Here is a 6,462-nt window from a genome sequence, read left to right on the forward strand (position 1 = left end):
ACTCTGTGGTAGCTGTGGCAAGTACTTCCGGCATATGCCACAGGTGCCACAACTTGCCGAGGCATCTGCCGCTGCTCAACGGGAGTTGCCACAAGATGCCAGAGTAAGAGAACTTTTACGGTAGCTGCCACTCACCTTCCGTGGCAAATGCTGCTATTTATACCTGGTTTATCGTAGCAAGCAGTGGAAACTCCCCTCAAGAAGCGACAATTGCCAATGGCGTTGCAACCCTCACTCGCCAATATTTCATCATAAATATAGCACGTTTGTTTATTTTAGCAAACCATGCTTCAAGTAAAATTGAATAGAAATGATGAAAATCTTTTTGAAAAATAGAGATCGCACATCAGTCCTGTGTACAGATCAGTTCGATAAAGTCATGCCTAAACAGCGACATTTTACACGATAAATACGGGTTTAAATAGCTGCATTTTCCATGGAAGGCGAGTGGCAGCTACAGTAAACCTTCTCTTACTCTGGCATCTTGTGGCAACTCCCGTTGAGCAGCGGCAGATGCCTCAGCAAGTTGTGGCATCTGTGGCATATGCCGGAAGGACTTGCCACAGCTACCACAGAGTAGCGGCCTCTGTGGCATATGCCGGAAGGACTTGCCACTGCCTGCAGATGCCACGAAATGCGCTTGCTGTCTCTCGCCAGAGGAGCGCAAACAACAAAAACAAGCAAGGTGTCATGTATCTGGAAGTTTGGGTTGGCAAAATGGAGTAAGAGAGGGACTTGAAAAACCTTGGTGGCTCTCTACTCATGTTGTTACAGCTCTCAAGTTTTTTTTTTGTGCCATTTCCACATCTTTAGAAAATATGAAATAAAAAATTGAAGTGAAATCAACCTCTTCTCTGGAGAACAAACTTTGATTTCTCTGTCTTGTGAGTTTGCAGTCTTGCTCCTCCACCTGTAACATCACTGTCCCTCCACCTGCCATACAGTAGGTTACTAACAAGATTACTTATATAATACAGTGATATAATACATGTTTAGTATGCTTACTTATATAAAACAGTAGTATTAAACTTACCTTGTGTTTTCACTCTCACTTAAGTCCCTCTCCCTTTGCCATCAATCCAAAATCAGCTGAGCTGCAACATTATACAGACAGGTAATAATCAACATAATCACAAGGACACAATATGGCTCTGCTAAAAACACTCACTCTTACACGCACCAAAGTTATATTTATCTAATATTTAACTCCCTCCACCCCCGCATACAATCCCGTAGAAGCCACTCTTCTCTAATTCAACAACGTTGAACGAAATGACATTAAGAGAACGGAATTTACAATTAAAAGGCGAACGAAATGACATTAAGAGAACGGAATTTACAATTAAAAGGCTGTTCAACGTGTGTTGCTAACTTGCTTCGGTATGCTAGCTTAATCTGTTATCTGTAAACGTTCCCTAAATCTACTAATTTAGGGATAATCCACTGACATCCTTTAATACACATGTTAATTTGAATCAGATGTACTGATAATATTCGCAATATAAATCTTTAAACTTCTTCTTACCTTTAAAAGTCCGTCACGAACGGTCTATTATGCTGCAACTCCACAGCTCTGCTAGCCTTGGCGCTAACTTCCGGGGAACGATTGAGAGGCTCCACGATCCGCCATTGCTGTAAAAAAGTGGTCCATTGGAGTGAACGGAGATGTCGTAACTCTCAGTCTATATGGCGCTGGGTCAGTCACAGTCACAGTCAGGTCGAACCGGATGACTGCGGGGCTAACTGTTCGCTAACGGTTCGTGTCGCTACCAGTCCGCTGACATGGCGCGTCAATCAACGGTAAGTATTGCCCATTACTTTCCCAGTATTACTTTGTATATTATTATTGTGATTGAGGATTAAATCCGCTTTGAAGACCACCGTTTTATATCGTGCAGTTTAGCGGCGAAATAAACAAGTAGTGGTTGTAGTCTACAGCAGTAATTCATATATTATAGCCTACTGCTTTGGCACTAACGGTTGATAACCGTTTATGAAAATAAAACCAATTGAACTGTACTGAAATAATGACACGTTTTATAATTTTCTTGGGCTCCTGCTGTGTTTTTAAAGCCTTTGTAAATTATCCATGCTATTTTCTATTTAGCTAACGTCGAAGTAGTGTATGTGAAATCAACCTCACAATAAGATGTGTGTATATTACAATTATTAATGTCATATTTCAAGATGATTACTTAGATATTACAATATGGTTGGTTGAGCTGGAGTTCATTATTGAGCTTACAAGTTAACGTCACAGTCATCTGAAGAACGAACCCAAACCTTGTTGTTTTTATTAATTGTATTACAAATTGATATCAAATAAACAGTAAGTATTGGTAACACAATTTCCAAAGTTACAGTAAAATAAAAAGGACCCCGACTCGGACAATACACAACCCAACATGTTCAACAGAAGAGAATCAGTTATATTGTTTGTACACATGGTACTTTACATATATATATATATATATATATATCTGTTTGTTTAAAGTGTCCAGGTGATGCAGACAGGCTGGACCAGAGAGTGAGAGACAGAACTGGACTCCTCACAGCAGTGAACTTCAGCACAGGTACTAAGACTCTTTTTTCATACTGTACAAAGAATCAAGAAAGATATTAGTTTAAATGAATGAAGTATTGACTTGAATACACTGATATACATTCCATTACAATACTAAATACTAGATCACCTACACATCAGTAAAGTTGAGGGTTTTTTCCATGCAAAAAGTCACATTTAGATGTTAACAAGCAATATGACTTTCTCAGCTTTCTAATTTAATGTATTGAAGGCAAAGATATTTAACACATAGTGAGAACTGCTACTATTTATCTCTCAATATTGTCTGTAAAAAAACGTGGTAAAAGTTATTCTTTCAGTGAGACAACAGAGCAAGCTTCTACAGTTGCACTACGTTTTGTAACAGTTAAATATTATTTTGATAATAACATATATTTCAATGTTGATGAATTTCATACTGTTCATTCATAATCTGATTACAATTAAAAAATAATTATATCAACAGCCCCATAACACACAAACACACCTCTTTCATAAATAACACACTTGTTCTGCAATAATATGTTTTATGTTTCCTGTAATTTTTGTTAGGAAAGGACATGCCCGAAAGACACGACATCTTCTCCTTCTCTGAGGGTCAAGAAGAACATCCAAGAGGAACATTAAAAGCTGATGTTATGAGATTTTAAGACCAGTACAGGACATTCACTAAGAAACTACTTTTATTGTGAAAACAAAGATCTGCACACCGAATATTTTTGTAGTCTATCAGGACCATCATTTGTTTGTGACACTGCCTGCACCTCAGAGAAGGGGTGGTTATAGTCAGGCTTATAAAGTGTTGCGAAAAACATAGTCAGCTGATCGAATGCACCTATTTCCACATCTACACTCCATCAGCTGATTATTTCTATTTGCCTCACTTTATGAGCTTCACATGACTTGTGCCTTGTACCGCAGAGTTTGCAACGTCACAAATAAATGGGGCCAATCTTCAGTCAGATGTGAATGTGTAATATAACATTTTCAGTAAGAATAATGGACAAAAGGAGTGCAAATTGTGGAAATTGATGTGAGATATTGTACCGAAGAAGTGTGTTACATTTGAAATGGCAGAAAGTCTTGTTGCAATTTCCAGACACTAAAAGAGGTCCTTTGAGTTTCAATAGTAGCAGTTAAGTGAATACTGTTCAGGCAATACCTGTGTTTGTGTTTTATAGTGATTTCTCTGTTTTATCCTTTCATAAATGTGAGGACTAAAATGGCGATAGACAAAGGGCTGTTAAGGGTTTTATTGCTATGTGGGGGATGTGGAGGTATGCAAGACAGGGTGCTTGGTGGGTAAAGACTATATTCTGCTTAGGATCTCAAGCAGGCCAAGTTTCGGAGAAGTCTATATATCTTGAATAAGTATATGTGTGAGTTTATACATTCCTGTGTGTTAATAGTTGAAGGAACAAAAAGTACATTTTTCCTCTACCATATAGAGAGGTTTTTTATAGATTCCTGAAACAATGTTCCCTTTTTCTCAAAAATAGATTAGCGCAATAGTCTTTTTCTTTGACTGTTTACCTGTTTATCAAAAGAGTGTTTTAAGCTATTTGTGAAGAAGGAAGATGCAGAATTAATGGTGATTTCTGTTTTGAGTGTAAAGATTATCCCTGAGAATGTTTTTCTGGGTTAAACCATCGATAGGCTTTGCAAATGGGGAGGGACATTTCCCCTGATTTTTAATGAGGTGCATTCTGCAGGCCTTCCCAACAAAATAAAAGTGTGACATTCATGAAACTTGCTCCATTTATTGGTGCCAGTCTACTTTTATTTTGTAAGATAGCAAGGGGGGGCATATCGTGATGGCCAGGCCTCTCATAAAATGCCCCCCCCCCAAAAGAGGTTTCTATGAATCCCACCCTCAAGCCTTTTTCAGGGTATGGTTCTAGGACTGGTACCAATAAATGGAGCAAGTTTCATGAATGTCACACTTTTATTGTGTACGCATAGCGTATATAATAATATGCTGACAAAGACTATGTAACATTTGTAAACATATTTTGATTATTAGATGACAACTATGTAAAATTAAACAATACATTTTAAAGCACGTTTATACAGACAGGACGTAACAATAATGATAAAAAAAAGATTAAAAAAACAAAAACTGAAAAGGAAGTGACGAATGAATTTCGACATCTCAAATACGGAGCGAAAGTTAAACCATAAGAATCAGACTATGAGCTACCACTAAACAACTCACAGTCTGAATATTACCATTAATAAAAACCCTGAACGTTTACTTTTCGTTTTAAACATCTTTTTAAGGTGTAAACCTATGGTGTAAACGTGTCATTTAGAGGCGTAAACGTATCATTTAGAAATGCGCGTTCCCGTGACAAGGGGGGCATTTCATGACGGGGAGGCATAATGTGACACAGTAGGCTTGTTTGAGACAAGCAAGACCTGCGCAGACCTGCGCAGTTGCGATCAACGTCTTGCTAGTGCGTTGCATGATGGTTAGTCATTTTGTCCGACTTGCACTGGAGGCTCGCCCACATGAGACTTTGAGATCTCGCGGGACAAAGACGCCCGCAGCCTTGAGAGCGAGGCGAGGCGAGTTGGCGCAGTTGCTCTCCACGGGCTGCGGAAGCGAAATGCTTGATGGGAAACGGCTCGCTGGTATCTCGAGCACTTGTACATGGATGATGTTGCTATTTAGAAAAAAAAATGTATAAATTGTGCATGCGTTGGGATCTGTTCTGCTTGCAATAGTAGCATTTCCGAGCGCCTATGAACGCAGCATTAGCTTCACTCATTGGTGTTTTTTACCACGTGCTGCTGATGAAACTCTCCAATTGGCTGGCAAAAGTGTGTTGTTGTTTTGTGTCAGTTTTACGTCGCCACATCCATTCCCATTTTTCATCATTGTTCCACAATGTTTATCATCATGAAATTAATATCTATATATTTTATACTATACTGTTTACCGTTTTCATACTTTATATATCTTAGCATATTCATACACACTGTTCATACTGCTCACAGGCTGATATCTAGTGTATTCATACCCCACTGTTTATTCATCATTCAATTTATTCTATATGTTATTCTGTAGATTGTGTACATTACTTTCCACTTCACTGCTTGTTGCACCTGGTTAGAAGCTAAACTGCATTTCGTTCTCTCAGTACCTGTAATATGTGCAATAACAATAAAGTTTCTCTTTAAACCAAATCATTAAAATAAAATCTATTGTAATGTAATGATTTGGTTTAACCTTATTTATTGAATACATCATTTAAAATGGCAAGATTAAATCAAATTACATCCATGTTGAACACATCATAAATCTTAAAGTGGCAGCTAAAGAATTAACACAGCAGCAGGTCTGTTCAATTCATGGTCATAAAGCTTCATGTGTGCGGATCTGAAGGGACTGATCATTTGTAGCCTGTCCACCTATCAGTTTTGCAAACATTAAGAGGGAGGAGCATTTCTAATTATGGAACCCAGTCACTGCGTGACTGAATTAACAAACCTATATAAAGCAATGGAGATCACCTTTGTCTACAGTGGGTACAATGGAATTTCCGCCATTGCAAACCCAGCCAGTCAAGCCGACTCCGAGCTGTCCGACTTAAGACGAGCTTTTTGACACCTCCCCCGGCTGCGATCGGCTACTCTCGTCTACTTTCGAGGCGAGCCGCAATGTGTCTCAAACAAGCCTAACACCTGTTCCCGTCGTTCACTATAGGAAACGCCCCTATAGGAAACGCCCCTATAGGAAACGCCTCCTTGCTGCGGTCTGCAGCCAGACTCTATTGCACGCTTCAGCAAAAATGCATTTCCTCCGTTTTCACCACACCTAAAGCAAATGAGTGAAGTTGCTATTTGTCATCAATTAAATGTACCGCTAAACGGAGGTAGTGATGATTCTTACCGGT

General features: G+C 38.9%; 1 long non-coding RNA gene across 2 annotated transcripts; it reads left to right on the forward strand.

Annotated features, from left to right (window-relative positions):
* The first annotated feature begins 1,721 nt into the window (after positions 1-1,721).
* LOC139435644 (uncharacterized) lies at positions 1,722-3,213 on the forward strand. Of its 2 annotated transcripts, none has more exons than XR_011644862.1 (3): positions 1,722-1,800; positions 2,495-2,573; positions 3,116-3,213. It is a non-coding gene; the product is annotated as an uncharacterized lncRNA (long non-coding RNA). The 2 variants fall into 2 exon arrangements; XR_011644861.1 differs by having other exon boundaries at positions 1,723-1,800; positions 2,502-2,573.
* The last annotated feature ends 3,249 nt before the right edge of the window (positions 3,214-6,462 follow it).

Source organism: Pseudochaenichthys georgianus, chromosome 17, assembly GCF_902827115.2.
Source record: "Pseudochaenichthys georgianus chromosome 17, fPseGeo1.2, whole genome shotgun sequence".
NCBI lineage: Eukaryota > Metazoa > Chordata > Actinopteri > Perciformes > Channichthyidae > Pseudochaenichthys > Pseudochaenichthys georgianus.